General features: G+C 34.8%; 1 non-coding gene across 1 annotated transcript; it reads left to right on the forward strand.

The window, feature by feature from the left end:
- The first annotated feature begins 545 nt into the window (after positions 1-545).
- On the forward strand, positions 546-652 carry LOC131175031 (U6 spliceosomal RNA). Its single transcript, XR_009145190.1, has one exon. It is a non-coding gene; the product is annotated as a U6 spliceosomal RNA (small nuclear RNA).
- Positions 653-20507: the final 19855 nt, after the last annotated feature.

Below are 20507 nucleotides of genomic sequence, written 5' to 3' on the forward strand. Positions count from 1 at the left end.
GGATTCATATCCATTTAATCTATTGGTTGGTCAGAATTCTCCAATTCTAACTCTATTTGCCTTCCTTTGCCTCCTTCTTAAACAAACTGTTATTCAAGAAATGTGGCATCTCTACTTACCACAACCTTTTGTGATGTAGGTAAATAAAAATAATATGCAAAACTATCTTTTGGATATCCAACAAATCAACCCTTTTCTGATCTAGTTTCCAATTTATCAGTGTTCAGCTTTTTAATATAAGCTGGACAACCCTAAATCTTAATATGCTTAAAACTTGGTTTTTGTAACGATCGGGAACCAACCACTAGAGGAATTGTCCGCTTTGGCCATAAGCCTCACGGTTTTGTCCCATAGGTGGAATGGAGAACTTCCCAGGAGGTCACCCATCCTAGGATTTTTTTCAAGCGAGCACGCTTAACCCTGGAGTTCTTCCAACTCTCCAGGCCATTCCACCAAAAGGCGCCTCTAGTGATTAGTTCCCCCATTTTATATATCATTACTTTTTGAGCCCAAGACCATCTCCGTGCTTTGCCGATGTGGGATTTGCCTAAGGGTTCGGGGACATCCGATAAAATTGGAACCATACAAAGAAGATTAGCATGGCCCCTGCGCAAGGATGACACGCACAAATCGAGAAATGGTCCAAATTTTTAAAGGTCCCTTAGGCAAATCCCACATCGGCAAAGCACAGAGATGGTCTTGGGCTCAAAAAGTAATGATATATAAAATGGGGGAACTAATCACTAAAGGCGCCTTTTAGTGGAATGGCCTGGAGAGTTGGAAGAACTCCAGGGTTAAGCGTGCTCGCTTGAGAGAAATCCTAGGATGGGTGACCTCCTGGGAAGTTCTCCATTCCACCTATGGGATAAAACCGTGAGGCTTATGGCCAAAGCGGACAATTCCTCTAGTGGTTGGTTCCCGATCGTTACAGTTTTCTTCCATGCCATATCTCATAAGGTGTGGAAGATACTGATTTTGATGGAATCCTATTCAGAATATGCAAAGTTGATTCTAATGCAAATCCCCAAAAAGAGATTGGTATATCTGTATAGCTCATCATACTACGTGCCATATCCAATAGGGTACGATTTCTCTTTTCAGATACACCATTCAGCTGTGGTGTTCTTGGAGGAGTCAGCTGGGAAACAATGCCATGCTCTTTCAAGTATTCATCAAATTCAGTACTCAAGTATTCATCTCCACGATCTAATCAAAAAGCTTTAATACTTTTTCCTGTTTGATTTTCTACTTCAGATTTAAATTCTTTGAACTTTTCAAAGGATTCATGTTTGTATTTCATCAAATACAAATACCCAAACCTTGATTTATCATCAGTAAAGGTAATAAAATAATGAAACCGCCTCTAGCCATTTCTCTAAATGGGCCACATACATCACTATTTATTAGCTCCAAAATATTTTTAGCTCTTAGCCCTTGTCCAACAAAGGGTGATATGGTCATTTTGCCTTGAAAGTAGGATTCATAAGTTAGAGTAGGTTCAAAACCCAATGAGGATAGAATCCCCATTTTCTCCAATTTTGCAATCCTATCTTCTACAACATAACCTAATCTTAAGCGCCAAATATATTTTGTACCTGAGTTGATTTTCACCATGGCATTGCATTCATTTAGATTACTTGCATTCAATTTGTGTTTGTCATTATTATCCAAATAATAAAGACCATTATGCATATAACCCGAGCCAACATATTTATTTCCAAAATAAATATTGCAAACATCATTTGTGAACTAAAATTCATAACCATCTCTAGTCAAACTAGATATTGAAATGATGTTCTTAAAAGCATCAGGTACATATAAGATATTATTCAAACACAAAATATGTCCAGACATGTAAAAAGATTTAGATCCTATGGCTAAAGCTTCAACAGTCCAGACATGCATGATGATCAAAGTCAAGATTAAATCTAGCTTTGACACTTGGCTTAATGTGATTAGGTAAATTAAACTAAGATGCAATCAGAAGATGACATATGGCAAAGGTTTTAAGTGATGACCTAATTATATAATGTGATGTTATGAGAAAATAAAAAATCAGCCACTCTTCTTATTTTCTCTCATTGGTGCCGCCACATCTATGGTCTGCTCCTCTCTTCATATTCCCTTATCAATTCAAAGAGAATGATCCAAGTTTCTTTGAATTAAAATCACTAAAAATTGTTTCTAGTGTCCTATACACATTTACAACCTCTCTAAAGGTAAATCTCTAATTTATAATTGGTTAGCAAGGCTTGAAAAGCTGGTTTAGGGGCTACCCATTGGTGATCTTAGTGTGGACAAGCTAGAGGGACAACATTTGGGGTCCTAGGTGCTTCACAAAAGTACCAATCACATCTACAGTGCATCAAAAGGTTAGTGCACATATTTTTGTATCAATCTAGGGTTCTAATGAATTAATTTGTTAATTCTAAAATCTTAAATAGCAAATGTAGATCCTAATACATATTAAAAGGGTTTTAATATTCAATTGAACATTGAAATTAATTAGGTACATAATGAATCTTGTATGATGCATAAAACCCCAGAAGAAAAATTTTGAATTCAATGTTCTAATCTAATAATTTTCATGCTTTCGCTCCTTCAGCAATCCAATTACATAGTAATCCTTGGCATACCAAGGCGAATTTACAAGAACCAAATAAATGAAATTACAACCCAAAAATATTACAATCTTTATAATACATGCCACTAAAATAAATTAATTAATTTACAACCCAAAGAAACATAAAAGAAATAAATCCAATCACATTGGTTTTTTATTGTCCATGATCATCCATCATTCATATCACCATTTAACAATTAAATAAAACATACATACTAAAATTAAATTGAATATCTCATATTCAACTAAAAAATCTAGATTTAAATATGATTCAAACAAATTTAAAAATTTAGATTTGAATCACATTCAAACAAATTTAAAATTTCAGATTTGAATCACATTCAAACAAATTTAAAAATTCAAATTTGAATCAAAATTTAATTGTGTAATTAAAACTCCTAATTAAATATTTTAATTAGTCATGGGCCTAATTATGGGCCTTGGGACCAAGCCCACAATCAAGCCCAAACAGCATGCGCATGCTTAGACGCATCACACATGGCCAAACCTGAAGGAACGGAAGCGTGAAAAACGAAAGTTTATACCATTGAATTCAAAATTTTTCACCTAGGGTCACATGCATCATGCAAGATTTATTTTTATCTATTTGATTTCAATGATAAACAATATATTACAACTCTTTTAATATGTTTTTGGATCTATATTTGCCATTTAAGATTTTTAAATTAATCAGATTAATTTTAGAACCCTAGATTAAATCAAGAACAAACACACTAACCTCTCGATGCACTGCAGTGTATTTGCGCCTTTGAGATGCTTCTTTAGGACACCAGATGTTGTCCCTCTAGCTTGTCCACACCAAGAACACCTATGGTAGCCTTTGAACAGCTTCTAAAGCTTTTTATATTAATTAAAAAATCAAGTTTTGCCTTTTAAGAGATTAAAGATGTAAATAGGACACTAGAAACAATTTCTAGTATTTTTAATTCAAGAGATTGATGACTAATATCTTTGAATTGATGAGAGATGAAGAGGAAGAGAGAATATGAGTCTCAAGGGTGGCAGCACACAATGGGAGGCAGCAGCTTGTATATTTTATTTTTTCATAACAACACTTATATAGCTAGGTCACCACTTAAACCCTTGTCACATGTCACCCTTTGATTGGTTCTAGGTTTAATTGACCCAATCACATTGTGCCAAGTGTCAAACCTATATTTAATCTTAATTTTAATCATCTTACATGATTAAAAGACATTTGGCAAGCTTTTTTGTAATGCCATGTGTCACCATCTCATGGTGCCACCTGTCACCCTGTGAAATGACCAAAATGCCTCTGTGTCTTGATTTTGAGTTCTTAACCCCAAATAATTATTTCTAGTCTCCTAATCAATTTATATCAAATATAAATTAATTAATTAATCTCTATTAATTAATTTCTTATTAATGAAATTCATATTTAAACACTTTAAATATAAATTTAACTTATACTATACATCCAATAATCTAGATTTGGTTTCAAGTCATGCTAGGGACTTTGCAATCTAATTGCAAACCAAACCTATTTAATTAATCAATTAAACTCTTTAATTAATTAATTAAATCATATTTAATTAGGTGATAACTTGTGTATGTGTGTGACTTACTAGGCTCATCACTAATTGGCAATGAGATATGATATGAACTCTTAATATCACCAGAACTCTTTCTTACCATAAATGATTTCTCTAAATCATTTTATGCACCTCATAGACCATGGTTAACACCTAGCATAGCATGCCATGGCCACCCAATTAGTAATAAGGTTTACCTTAAATGAACCTATAATTATATGTTACCATGAACTGGAATATCTCTGTTACAAAATCCCAACTCAAGCTGGAGTCATGGTTTACGTGAAACTCCATTTGCTATGAATATTATGTTCTCTTTTAATTCCAGTTCTTAATTAAAAAGATTTTCTCATCAGAACCTCATTCTTGATTAAATCTATCTGTCCTGGCCAGGAACTTAAAACATCAAGAACAAATAAATAAACATAGGATTTTATCTTTATTTACTTAGAGGAACATATTCCATCTTGATCAACACCTACCTCCATATATAACTAGTAGGAGCCAACACATGCCCATATACCCATACACAGTACAAGTATGAAAGCAGTATCAAACTCAAACTACCTATATACAAGATAACTGTGTTATCTCAGGTCTAAAGATTATATGCACTGATATGATTTATGACAAAATATTGATAAGAGTAAACTCCATGTGCTTGTCATAAGTGTCACTGGTTCGATCTACTTATCATTTATAAGTGCCTATCATGTTTGTCATATGACATGAGACTCACCATTCCATTTTATTTATATCTCATATGAATAACTTGGAAACAAACATGAATACAATCTTTCTGGATAAGTATGTCCTTATTATGAAGTATCCTCGATTGTGAACCTATTTATGATACTTTGCACTATAAATACTGTCACTCATATTCTTAACAACTTAAGAATAGAATTTCTAACAAAATATCAATGGACCTTTTCTATCACACATAAATATCTTATGTAAACGGAAAAATGGAAATGCCATACTAAATGATATGTTCTAGGGCATACTACTAACAATCTCCCACTAGCACTAGAGCCATTCATTACAATATCTTAGACCCATCTTCTCAAGATATCGGTCTAGCTGAGTTTGTGACATAGGCTTAGTGAATGGATCAGCTGGATTTTCAACTGATGCTATTTTCTGCATGGCTACATCGCCTCGTCCAACTATTTCTCTGATAATGTGTTAGCGCCTTTCTATATGTTTGGATTTCTGGTGAGACCTTGGTTCCTTAGCTCAGATGATCGCTTGCTCCATTGTTGTCACAAAGGTAGTGGAACCGCTGACTCAATGGAAGGAACAATCGCAAGTTCTCACACGAACTTCTTTATCCAAACGACTTCCTTTGCAGATTTGATGCAAGAATATACTCACCTCGTGAGTGGAATCTGCAGTCGTGCTCTGTTTGGAACTCTTCCAACTAACTACACCTCCATTACAAATGAACACATATCCAGAGGTAGACTTTCTATCATCGATATCTGATTAGAAATCAGAATCAGTATAACCATCCAATTGCAAGTCTCCACCTCCATAGATCAAGAATAAATCCTTAGTTCTTCTCAAGTACTTAAGGATATTCTTGACATCTGTCTAGTGTTCCAAACCTGGATTGGATTGATACCTGCTAGTCAAACTAACAGCATATTCGATATCCAGCCTAGTACACAATATTGCATACATTAAACTTCCAATAGCCGAAGCATATGGAATCCTGGCCTTCTTATCTCTTTCTTTAGGTGTCTTTGGAGACATGTCTTTGGAGACATCTCTTTAGAAAGATGGATACCATGTCTCACTGGTAACAATCCTCTCTTGGAATCAAACGTGTTAAACCTCTTTAACACCTTTTGCAAGTATAGACTTTGGGATAAACCAATTATTCCTTTCGCTCTATCTCTATAGATGCGAATCACAAGAATATAGGTTGCCTCCCCTAAGTCTTTCATGGAGAATGTATTTGACAACCATACCTTTACAGTTGTCAACATACCTGTGCCATTACCCATCAACAGTTTGTCATCCTCATATAAGACAAGGAAAGTGATAGCACTGTCACTAACCTTCTTATATACACATGGCTCATCCTCATTTTTGATAAAATCAAAGGAATTAATGGCTTCATCAAAATGGATGCTCCAACTCCTCGAAGCTTGCTTCAACCCATAAATGGATCACTTTAGCTTGCATACCTTGGAACCATCTTGGGATTCAAAATCCCTAGGTTGTTCCATGAAAATATTTTCTTCAATGTATCCATTGAGAAAAGCTGTTTTGACATCCATCTGCCAGATCTCATAATCATAGTATGCAACTATTTCTAATAGAATCCTAATTGATTTAAGCATGGCAACAGGCGAGAAAGTCTCCTCATAGTCGATTCCTTGCCTTTGGCGAAACCGTTTCGCTACTAGCCTTGCCTTATAGGTCTCTACCTTTTCATCAGAACCAATTATCTTCTTGAAAACCCATTTGTTCCCTATAGGTACAATACCTTCAGGTGGGTCAATAAGATCCCAAACTTGATTCTTATACATGGAATCAATTTCAGATTTCACAGCATCAATCCATTTTGAAGAATCTTTATCTGATATAGCTTCTTCATAGGTAAGTGGATCATCTCCATGATCTACTTCTTCATAAGTAGACAGCTCTTATTCTTTTTCATGAAGGAAACCATATCTCACTGGTGGGTGAGATACCCTGGTTATTCTACGAGGAACAGCTGTAGATGTTTAATCAACGGGTATAGGTTGACTAGATGGATCTATATCCATCTGATCTATTGATTGGTCAGAATTCTCTAATTCCAACTCTATTTGCCTTCCTTTGCCTCCTTCTCAGACGAACTGTTGTTCAAGAAATGCGCCATCTCTACTCACCACAACCTTTTGTGATGTAGGCAAATAAAAATAATATCCAAAACTATCTTTTGGATATCCAACAAATCGACCCTTTCCTGATCTGGTTTCCAATTTATCAGTGTTTAGCTTTTTGATATAAGCTGGACAACCCCAAATCTTAACATGCTTAAGACTTAGTTTTCTTCCATGCCATATCTCATAAGGTATGGAAGAAACTGATTTTGATGGAATCCTATTCAGAATATACAAAGCTGATTCTAATGCAAATCCCTAAAAAGAGATTGGCATATCTATATAGCTCATCATACTACGTACCATATCCAATAGAGTACGATTTCTACTTTCAGATACACCATTTAGCTGTGGCGTTCCTGGAGGAGTCAGCTGGGAAACAATGCCATGCTTTCTCAAGTATTCATCAAATTCAGTACTCAAATATTCACCTCCATGATCTGATCGAAGAGCTTTAATACTCTTTCCTGTTTGATTTTCTACTTCAGATTTAAATTCTTTGAACTTTTCAAAAGATTCATGTTTGTATTTCATCAAATACAAATACCCAAACCTTGATTTATCATCAGTAAAGGTAATAAAATAATGAAAACCGCCTCTAGCCATTTCCTTAAATGGACCACATACATCACTATGTATTAACTCTAAAATATTTTCAGCTCTTAGCCCTTATCCATCAAAGGGTGATCTAGTCATTTTTTCCTGAAGGCAAGATTCACAAGTTGGAGTAGGCTCAGAGCCCAATGAGGATAGAATCCCCATTTTTTCCAGTTTTGCTATCCTATCTTCTGCAGCATGACATAACCTTAAGTGCCAAATATGTTTTGAACTTGAGTTGGTTTTCACCATGGCATTGCATTCATTTAGATCACTTGCATTCAATTTGTGTTTGTCATTATTATCTAAATAATAAAGACCTTCATTCATATAACCCGAACCAATATATTTATTTCCAAAATAAATATTGCAAACATCATCTGTCAATTGAAATTCATAGCCATTTCTAGTCAAACTAGATATAAAAATGATGTTCTTAAAAGCATCAGGTACATAAAAAATATTATCCAAACACAAAACATGTCCAAACATGTAAAAAGATTTAGATCCTATGGCTAAAGCTTCAATAGTTGAACCATTGCCAATCCGGACTCTAACATCATGAGAACGCAAGCTGCTACTGTTTGCTAGTTCCTGCATATCATTAGAAATGTGAGAGCTGGCACCAGTATCTAAAATCCAAGCTGTAGATGAACTATGAGTATCATCAGAATCTAAATAACAAGATATGGATATACCTTCCGAAGGTTTATCCTTCTTGTCCTTCAGAGAAGCAAGATACTCCGCGGTTCCTTTTCCAAAGGCCCATCCTTCCGCAAAGGGAAACACTTTCCTTTGCCTCCATCAGCTTTAGTCTTCCCTTTCTGTTTAGCTATTTTCTTAGAAGGACCAGGAATCTAAGGTTTTTTTTTCTTATTGCCCTTCTTCTTGTTGGACTTTCCAGCAGAAGAAGATGCAATCAAAGTAACCTCTTTTCCTTTATTGCCCGGCATATTCTTTTAGGCAATAACCAGCATATTGAGTAAACCAGCAAAGGTGCATTCCTATTTAGTCATATGGAAATTTGTCACAAAATTCCCAAAAGACTCAAGAAGGGACTGAAGGATCAAATCCGTTTGTAGTTGGAAATCCATGTTGAAGTCAAGATGTTCCAACTGCTCAATCAGTCGAATCATCTTGTGGACATGATCCCCAACATTCTGTCCCTCAGACATCCTCATGCGGAATAGCTGCCTAGATATCTCATACCTAGCATTCTTACTGTGCTCACCATACAACTCTTATAGGTGAAGGAGGATCTCACTTGCACTCTGCATGTTTTCATGCTGCTCTGTAACTCATTACTCATGGAAGCAAACATGTAACACTTAGCTCTCATATCATGCTCCTTCCACTTGTCCAAAGTTTCATGTTCCTCTTGAGTGGCCTCTGGAGGTAAGGGACCAGGAACATTTAAATCTAGAACATATCCTATATGTTCAAGGTTCAGGACAAGTTTCAAATTTTTTAGCCAATCAGAGAGATTAGGTCTTGTCAACCTTTTGCGATCAAGTATGCTTACAAGGATATTGGATGGTGGTGGTTGTTCTGTGCTCATTATTATCAAAAAATTAACTGCAGAAAATAACCAGATTAATTAGTAAATGTATCAAGTAATTAACCAAAATGATTATGGTCTTTTAATCAAATTGGTCCTCCCACTAACTTAGCGTATCCTATACTTCCAAAGTAGAAAACGAAAATCCCAGTTGGATGGATTTCAAGTGGGTGATTGAATTCTTATAATTCTATTGATCATCCTCAGGTACATCCGTTATTGGAATTATAATAAAATATAAGTGAGCAACTCTTTGCCCATCACATCTCATGTGAGGTTCAATCCTTTACCTAGCCCCTAATGCTCAAAATCTCAGGTGCATCTATTATTGACTTATCTTGCATTAGTTAAATTGATCCCATTGAGCCAGTAATTATGCAAATAATTTTAATGTCCTCAGGTACATCCAATATTGGCCACCAAACCATTTATATATTTACAACATCTCATGCTTAACAATTATTCTTAAGAAAATCTCTTAAATTAATTGCATCTTATGCAACTATTTAAAATTTCTTAAAATAATTGCCCCAATGGAGGGCCCATGTTATAATTACTTTAATTATAGCATTTCCAACTTAATCATTTGTTTAGAAGATTTTATAGTCATCCTAATTACTATTAAGGTCTCACTTTGCACATTATCCATTTAGCATGCATATATCATATAATTGCATACATTCCCATACCTCTCATGCATTCATGGATAAGCAGTAAATATAGTATGATCATGGACTTTTTAAGGGATTCAATTCTGAGCCACCAAGAATTGAATCAGGCCATTCCTAGGTGCATTTCATTCATTTATTTTACAAGAGTTGCTGAAGGAGTACATAATCAACACTTGATCTTGAATTCCTCCCACTGATCCCACCAATGCTCTTGACCTCCGTGAACTTCTTGCAATCCAATATTACATAGTAATCCTTGGCATACCAAGGCGATTTACAAGAACTTAAATAAATGAAATTACAACCAAAATATTATTACAAACTTAATAATACATGCCCAAAATAAATTAAAATAAATTAATTAATTTACAATCCCAAAGAAACATAAAAGAAGTAAATCCAATCACATTGGTCTTTGTGTAGTCCATGATCATCCATCATGCATATCACTATTTAACAATTAAATAAAATATACATACTTAAATTAAATTGAATATCTCATATTCAACTTAAAATCCAGATTTGAATATGATTCAAATAAATTTAAAATTCAGATTTGAATCTCATTCAAAAAAATTTAAAAATTCATATTTGAATCACATTCATACAACCTTAAAAATTCAGATTTGAATCACAATCAAACAATCTTTAAAAAATCGGATTTGAATCACATTCAAACAATTTTTAAAAATTCAGATCTGAATATTATTCAAACAACTTTAAAAAATCAAATTTAAATATGATTCAAACAACTTTAAAAATTCAGATTTGAATCACATTCAAACAACTTTTAAAATTCAGATTTGAATCACATTCAAACAATTTTTAAAATTCTAATTTGAATCAAAATTTTATTGTGTGATTAAAATTATAATTAAACAATTTAATTAGACATAGGATGAGCTTTTAGATCATACAACAATTGCAAATTAAAAAGCCAAACCTTTGCACCACCCATGAAGCCAAACCATGAGCACCATTAATGGTGTTCTTTAAGCATGCCGCCACACATCCATTGCAACCAGCAATGGATTAATGATCTCATGATCAAATCACACAATTAAATCATATAATCAAAAGTCTAAATGGCAAATATAGTGGCTCTGATACCAATTGAAGGAACGGAAGTGTAAAAAACAGAAGTTTATACCATTGAATTCAAAATTTTTCACCTAGGGCCACATGCATCATGCAAAATTTTTTTTTATCGATTTAATTTCAATGATAAACAATATATTAAAACTCTTTTAATATGTTTTTGGATCTGTATTTGCCATTTAAGATTTTTAAATTAATCAGATTAATTTTAGAACCCTAGATTAAATCAAGAACAAACACACTAACCTCTTGATGCGCTGCAGTGTATTTGCGCATTTGAGATGCATCTTTAGGACACCAGATGTTGTCCCTCTAGCTTGTCCACACCAAGAACACCTATGGTAGCTCTTGAATAGCTTCTAAAGCTTTTTCTATTAACTAGAAAATCAAGTTTTGCCTTTTAAGAGATTAAAGATGTAAATAGGACACTAGAAATAATTTCTAGTATTTTTACTTCAAGAGATTGATGACTAATCTCTTTGAATTGATGAGAGATGAAGAGGAAGAGAGAATATGAGTCTCAAGGGTGGCAGCACACAATGGGAGGCAGCAGCTTGTATGTTTTATTTTTTCATAACAACACTTATATAGCTAGGTCACCACTTAAACCCTTGCCACATGTCACCCTTTGATTGGTTCTAGGTTTAATTGGCCCAATCACATTGTGCCAAGTGTCAAACCTATATTTAATCTTAATTCTAATCATCTTACATGATTAAAAGACATTTGGCAAGCTTTTTTGTAATGCCATGTGTCACCATCTCATGGTGCCACCTGTCACCCTGTGAAATGACCAAAATGCCCCTGTGTCTTGCATTTGAGTTCTTAACCCAAAATAATTATTTCTAGTCTTCTAATCAATTTATATCAAATATAAATTAATTAATTAATCTCTATTAATTAATTTCTCATTAATTAAATTCATATTTAAACACTTTAAATATAATTTTAACTTATACTATACATCCAATAATCTAGATTTGGTTTCAAGTCATGCTAGGGACTTTGCAATCTAATTGCAAACCAAACCTATTTAATTAATCAATTAAACTATTTAATTAATTAATTAAATCATATTTAGTTAGGTGATAACTTGTGTATGTGTGTGACTTACTAGGCTTATCACTAATTGGCAATGAGATATGATATAAACTCTTAATATCATCAGAACTCTTTCTTACCATAAATGATTTCTCTAAATCATTTTATGCACCTCATAGACCATGGTTAACACCTAGCATAGCATGCCATGGCTACCCAATTAGTAATAAGATTTACCTTAAATGAACCTATAATGATATGTTACCATGCACTGGAATCTCTCTGTTACAAAATCCCAACTCAAGCTAGAGTCATGGTTTATGTCAAACTCCATTTGCTATGAATATTATGTTCTCTTTTAATTCCAGTTCTTGATTAAAAAGATTTTCTCATCAGAACCTCATTCATGATTAAATCTATCTGTCCTGACTAGGAACTTAAAACATCAAGAACAATTAAATGAACATAGGATTTTATCTCTATTTACTTAGAGGAATAGATTCCATGTTGATCAACACCTACCTCCATATATAACTAGTAGGAGCCAACACAAGCCCATATACCCATACACAGTACAAGTATGAAAGCAGTATCAAACTCAAACTACCTATATACAAGATAACTGTGTTATCTCAGGTCTAAAGATTATATGCACTGATATGATTTATGACAAAACATTGACAAGAGTAAACTCCATGTGCTTGTCATAAGTGTCACTGGTTCGGTCTACTTATCATTTATAAGTGCCTATCATGTTTGTCATATGGCATGAGACTCACCATTCCATCTTATTTATATCTCATATAAATAACTTAGAAACAAACATGAATACAATCTTTCTAGATAAGTCATGTCCTTATTATGAAGTATCCTCGATTGTGAACCTATTTATGATACTTTGTACTAGAAATACTGTCACTCATATTCTTAACAACTTAAGAATAGAATTTCTAAGAAAATATCAATGGACCTTTTCTATTACACATAAATATCTTATGTAAATGGAAAAGTGGAAATGCCTTTTATTAATAAAAACATGTACAAGATACATACTAAATGATATGCTCTAGGGCATACTACTAACAAAACCATGCGCACCATCATGGTGATAACCAAGCTGCCACCTTTGTCTTTGCAACCAGCAATGAATCAATCATCTTATGAACAAATCACACAATTAAATCATATATTAAACAATCTAAATGGCAAATACAGTAGCTCTGATACCAATTGTAAGAGTGGAAGCATGAAAATTATTAGATTAGAACATTGAATTTAAAAATTTTCTTCTAGGGTCTCATGCATCATGCAAGATTCATTATGTGCCTAATTAATTTCAATGTTCAATTGCATATTAAAACACTTTTAATTTGTGTTTGGACCTACATTTTCCATTTAAGATTTTAGAATTAACTAATTAATTCATTAGAACTATAGATGAATTCAAGAACATGTGCACTAACTTTTTGATGCACTGTAGATGTGTTTGGTACCTTTGGGAAGCACCTAGGACCCCAAATGTTGTCCCTATAGTTTGTCCACAACAAGATCACAAATGACAGCCCCTTGAACTGCTTCTCAAGCCTTGCCAACCAATTAGAAAATAGGGATTTGCCTTTAGAGAGGTTAAAGATGTATATAGGACACTAGAAACAATTTCTAGCAATTTAATTTAAGAGAATATGGGCAATTATCTTTGAATTGATGAGAGATGAAGAAGAAGAGAAGAGGAGAGGCTATGGGTGGTGGCACCTTTTGATAAAAATCAGAATGTTGTGTTATTCTCTCATAAAATCATATTATATAATTAGGTCATCGCTTAAAATCCTTGCAACATGTCATTTTCTGATTGCACCTTAATTTTAATTGACCCAATCACATTATGCCAAGTGTCAAAGCTAGATTTAATCTTGACTTTGATCATCTTACATGATTGGAAGACAAATGGCAAGCTTATATGGTGCCATGTGTCACCATCTCATGGTGCCACATGTCACCCTATGAAATGACCAAATTACCCTTGTGTTATAATTTTGAGTTCTCAACCCAAAATAATTATTTCTCTTCTTCTAATCAATTTATATCAAATATAAATTAATTAATCTCTATTAATTAATTTCTCGTAATTAAATTCATATTTAAACACTTTAAATATAAATTTAACTTACACTATACATCCAATAACCTAGATTTGGTTTCAAGTCATGCTAGGGACTTTGCAATCTAATTGCAAACCAAACCTATTTAATTAATCAATTAAACTCTTTAGCTAATTAATTAAATTACATTTAATTTGGTGATTACTTGTGTATGTGTGTGACTCACTAGGCTCATCACTAATTAGCAATGAGATATGATATCAACTCTTAATATCATCAGAACTCTTTCTTACCATAAATGATTTCTCTAAGTCATTTTAGGCATCTCATAGACCATGGTTAACATCTAGCATAGCATGCCATGGCTACCCAATCATTAATAAGGAATACCTTAAATGAACCTTTCATCATACGTTACCATGCACTAGAATCTCTTTGTTACAAAATCCTAATTCCAGCTGGAGCCATGGTTAATGTCAAACTCCATTTGCTATGAATATTATGTTCTCTTTTAATTCTAGTTCTTGATTAAAAGATTTTCTCATCAGAAACTCTTTTCTGATTAAATTTGTCTGTCCTGATCAGGAACTTGAAACATCAAGAATAATTAAATGAACATAGGATTTTATCCCTATTTACTTAGGGTAATAGATTCCATCTTGATCAACACCTATCTCCATATATAATTGGTAGGAGCCAACACATGCCCATATACCCATACACAGTATAAGTATGAAAGTAGTATCAAACTGAAGCCACCTATATATAAGATAACTGTGCTATCTCAGGTCTAAAAATTATATGCACTGATATGATTTATGAAAATGCATTGAAAAGAGTAAACTCCACGTGCTTGTCATAAGTGTCACTGGTTCAGCCTACTTATCATGTATAAGTGCCTATCTTATTTGTTATATAGTATGAGACTCACCATTATATCTTATTTACATCTCATATAAATATCTTAGGAATAAACATGATTACAATCTTTCTGGATAAGTCATGTCCTTATTGTGAAGTATCCTCGATTGTGAACCAATTTATGATACTTTGTGCTAGAAATACTATCACTCATATTCTTAACAACTTAAGAATAGAATTTCTAACAAAATATCAATAGACCTTTTCTATTACACATAAATATGTTATGTAAATGAAAAAGTGAAAATTCCTTTTTATTAATAAAATATGTACAAGATACATACTAAATGATATGCTCTAGGGCATACTATGAACAGTTGGGGTGTTAGCTGAGGGGGAAAAGGTGAGGATTCCTCTCCGTGCCTTGAGGAGGAGCCCATTCTTCATGCAGATCTCTTTACAGGAGCCATTGATGAGTTTTTGAGAAGGAAAAGAGTAGGGTTTGGTGAAGAGAGAAAAGATTTGAGGGGTTTTTATAGCCTAGGAGGTGTGGAGATAAAGGGTTTTGCCTTTATGAACGGGTTTAATGTGAGGGGTGCATTTAAAGAGCAATTAGGACTCTTCATTTCCCACGTTTTATGCCCTAGGAGTCCCGTTTGCGACATGATACGTGGGTCATGTATCACTACACGGATCTCGACATGTAGGGCCATGTAAATTTCTGCCCGAAAATTTCAAATTCTATCATAGTACACAGCCCATATAAATGAAGCTCTAGGACCCGTGTAACTTTCTGCCTCTTGAGTTGCTTTGTTGGACATGTTACACTTCCTGTGTCAAGTACAAAGAAGACACGTGTAAGTTTCTGTCTTCAAGCTATTCTGCTAGTAATATTACACGGTCCGTGTAAATTGGGCTATGGACCCGTGTAATTTTCTGTCTCCCTTAGAGCTAAAATTGTAAGAAATTTACAGACTTCCAAAAACTTACACGGGGCATGTGAAACCAGTACATGACCCGTGTACTTTTCTGATTTTCTAAACTTTTCCCAAATGAAAATTTTTATTATCACAACGCATGAAATGGATGCAAAGATTAGCAATAGAGCTACTTCCTCTGTTTTGTTCTATCTTCTCTTTTATGGTTCTGACTTGGTGATTCCTTTCCTCTCTTGTTCTCTACTCCCCTTTTTCTCTTTTTCCAGAAGGTCCTACAAAATGAAATGCTAATGAGTATGAAACAAAAATCAATATGAATAAGGAAAAGAAGGAAAGTTTAGAAAAATTTTTGGGTTGCCTCCCAAAAAGCGCTTGTTTATAGTCTTTAACTGGACTTTGTTTGTTTATGGTCTGTCATAGTATGGTCGAGGGTGTAATAGACTCCCATTTCTATGGGTTCTCCCTAAAAGTAAAGCTTCAGCCTCCGCCCATTGACCTTAAATGCTCCTGAGGTTTTGCTCCACACTTCTACTACTCCATGTGGAAAGACTTGAGTGACCTTAAAAGGTCCAGACCATCTTGATTTCAACTTCCCTGGAAAGAGTTTGAATCTAGAGTTGAATAATAGGGCAAGATCTCCTTCTTTTATTTCCTTCCTTGCTATGCACCTGTCATGCCATCTTTTGGTTTTATCCTTGAAGATTTTGGCATTTTCATATGCATCTTGTCGGATTTCTTCCAACTCATTCAGTTGTAGGAGCCTTTTTTCACCAGCAACTTTGAGGTCAAAGTTTAGGATCTGAATTACCTAGTAAGCTTTATGCTCAAGTTCAATAGGGCGATGGCATGATTTTCCATAAACCAGTCGAAAGGGTGTTATGCTAATTAGGGTTTTATATGCGGTGCCGTATGCCTACAGTGCATCATTTAACTTCATGCACCAGTCCTTCCTGGATCTGTTTATAATTTTTTCTAAAATCCACTTCAGTTCCCTGTTTGAGATTTCTACTTAGCCACTGGTTTGAGGATGAAAAGGTGTGGCCACTTTGTGAGTCACTCCATACTTTTTCAGTAGTGTTTCAAATTGTTGGTTGTAGAAGTGACTTCTTCCATCGCTGATTATTGCTCGTGGTGTGCCAAATGTTGTGAAGATATTCTTCTTAAGGAACCTTGTGACCACTCTAGCATCATTGGTTGGTGTGGCTATTGCTTCTACCCATTTTGACACATAATCAACACCAATCAGAACATACTTATTTCCATGGGAAGAGGGGAATGGGCCCATGAAGTTTATCCCCCATACATCAAACAATTCTACCTTAAGTATACCATGCAGTGGCATTTCATTCCTACTTAAAGTGTTACCTGTTCTTTGGCATTGATCACAAGCTAGGACAAAAGATCTCACATCTTTAAACAAATGTAGCCAGTAAAATCCTACTTGCAAGATCTTGGCTGCTATTTTTGAGGTGCCAAAATGTCCTCCATATAGTGATGAAAGGCAATGATGAAGGATACTTTCCATATCTTCCTCTGGTATGCATCTTCTTATTAGCCCATCATTACATCTCTTGTACAGTAGAGGTTCCTCCCATGTGTAATATCTCACATCATGTAGGAATTTTTTCCTTTGTTGATAAGTCATGTTTGGAGGCAATACCCTGCATACAAGAAAATTAACGAAGTCAGCATACCATGGAGCCTTGGAGAATGCAAGTAATTGCTCATCAGGAAATGAGTCATCAATTGGCAAATCCTCGAAGTCTTCTATGTACTCCAATTTCAGCCTAGAAAGATGGTCAGCCACTTTATTTTCGGATCCCTTTTTATCCTTGATTTCAAGGTCAAATTCTTGCAAGAGTAGAATCCATCGAATCAGCCTTGGTTTTGCTTCCTTCTTGTTCAAAAGGTACCGGATTGCAGCATGATCTGTGAATATAATGACTTTTTACCCAATTAGGTAAGATCTGGATTTGTCCATTGCAAACACCACTGCTAGGAATTCCTTCTCTGTAGTAGCATAATTGATTTGCGTGTCATCGAGTGTCTTGCTAGCATAATAAATGGCATGTAGCTTTTTATATTTTCTTTGCCTGAGCATCGCTCCAACTGCAAAGTCACTTGCATCGCACATCACCTCAAATGGTAGCTCCCAATTTGGTGGTTGCATTATTGGTGCTGAGATCTGGGCTTCTTTGATCCTATTAAAACAAACAAGGCAATTTTCATCAAAACGAAAGGGAACATCTTGACTTAATAGGTTGATAAGTGGCTTAGCTATTTTGGAAAAATCTTTAATGAATCTTCTGTAGAACCCTGCATGTGCCAAAAAGCTTCACACTCCCTTGACTGATGTTGGTGGTGGCATGTTTTCAATGATCTCAATTTTTGCCTTATCAACCTCAATTCCTCTTTCTGATATCAAATGTCCTAGAACTATACCTTCCCTTACCATGAAGTGGCATTTTTCCCAATTTAGGACCAGGTTTGATTCTTCACATCTTTGTAGCACCTTAGATAAATTAGCTAGGCAATCATCAAAAGTAGTTCCATAGACAGAAAAATCATCCATAAAAACTTCCATGATATTTTCAATATAATCAGAAAAAATAACCATCATGCATCTTTGAAAAGTAGTAGGGGCATTACAAAGACCAAAAGGCATTCTCCTATATGCAAATGTTCCATAAGAGCAAGTGAATGTGGTCTTTTCATGGTCTTCTGGGTGAATGGGAATTTGGAAGAATCCTGAATACCCATCTAGATAACAGAAATAAGAGTGCTTTGCTAACCTTTCTAACATTTGGTCGATGAAAGGGAAAGGAAAATGGTCTTTTCTGGTAGCACTGTTCAATTTCCTATAATCTATGCACATTCGCTAACCAGTGACTATCCTAGTAGGGATTAGTTCATTGTTTGCATTTTAGATAACAGTTGTCCCACCCTTCTTAGGAACTACATGTACTAGACTAACCCATTTACTATAAAAAATTGGGTATATGATACCTGCATATAATAGTTTTAAAATTTCTTTCTTGACTACTTCTTTTATGTTTGGGTTAAGTCATCTTTGGTGCTCGATAGTGGGTTTACTATTTTCTTCCATGGGTATCCTATGCATGCAAATCGAGGGGTTGATTCCTTTTAGGTCTTCTATTTTATAACCTATGGCCTTGTTATGGATCCTAAGTTCTCTTAACAAATTTTCCTTTACTAACTTAGATAGGCTACCATTAATTATAACAGGATATTTAGAGTTTGAGTCCAGAAATAAGTACCTTAGTGAGGATGGGAGAGGTTTAAGCTCTACCTATTTGTCATTTTCCTGGAGCTTGATCTTGGGTTGTTGCTCCTTTAACTCCTCCATCTCGGAGGCTTGAGGTAGGGGTGGTAGGGGTGAATGAGTTGCTAACTGTTGTACACAGGCTGCTATTTCTGTGTTTTCATCATTCACTATGTGGCTATTCACAATACATGCTTCAAGAGGATATTTAGGATGTGTCTTATGAAATTCCTTTTCAACTTATTTGTCAATTATGTCAACCTTGAAGCATTCATCAAGTTCGAATTTGTATTTCATTATGTCAAACAAGTTGAATTCCACTTCTTCTTCTCCTACCTTGAGGGTTAGTCGCCCATTTTTGACATCTATGATGGCTCTGGCAGGCTGCTATTTCTGTGTTTTCATCATTCATTGTGTGGCTGTGCACAATACATGCTTCAAGAGGATCTTTAGGATGTTTCTTATGAAATTCCTCTTCAACTTGTTTGTCAATTATGTCAACCTTGAAGTATTCATCAGGTTCGAATTTGTGTTTCATTGTGTTGAACAAGTTGAATTCCACTTCTTCTTCTCCTAACTTGAGGGTTAATCGCCCATTTTTGATGTTTATGATGGCTCCGGCGATTGCCAAGAATGGTCTTCCCAAGATGATAGGGATCTGAACATCTTCTTCCATTTTAAGGACAATAAAGTCTATTGGAATGAAGAATTTGCCCACTTTGATAGGGATGTTCTCAAGTATGCCCACTGGATATTTAAAAGATTGATTAGCCAATTGCAATGAGATTGTCGTGGGCCTCAGTTGTTCGATCTTCAGCTTTTTGCATATTGATAGAGGCATTAAACTCACGCTTGCCCTAAGATCGTAGAGGGCCTTGTCTATTTTCTTATTGCCAATGAGACAGGGTATCGAGAAGCTTCCTAGATCTTTCAACTTTGGAGGCAATTTGTTTTGCAGTATGGCACTACATTCCTCTGTTAGAGTAACTATCCCATAGTTTTCCAGCTTTCTTTTCTTTTACATAATTTCCTTAAGAAATTTGACATAGGATGGCATATGAGAGAGTGCTTCAGTGAAGAGGATGTTGATATAAAGTTTCTATAAAACTTCTAAAAACTTCCCAAACTTCTTGTTCAATTTGGCTTTTTGAAATCTCTGAGGAAAAGGTAGGGGAGGTTGGTATGGCTTTGGTAACTTTTTTTTCTTCCCTGTTTCCTCTTCCTGATCTTTCTTGGCTTCTTCCTCCTTTTTCTCTGCTTGGCTTTCAGATTTTTCTAAGGTCTC

Source organism: Hevea brasiliensis, chromosome 16, assembly GCF_030052815.1.
Source record: "Hevea brasiliensis isolate MT/VB/25A 57/8 chromosome 16, ASM3005281v1, whole genome shotgun sequence".
Classification (NCBI taxonomy): domain Eukaryota; kingdom Viridiplantae; phylum Streptophyta; class Magnoliopsida; order Malpighiales; family Euphorbiaceae; genus Hevea; species Hevea brasiliensis.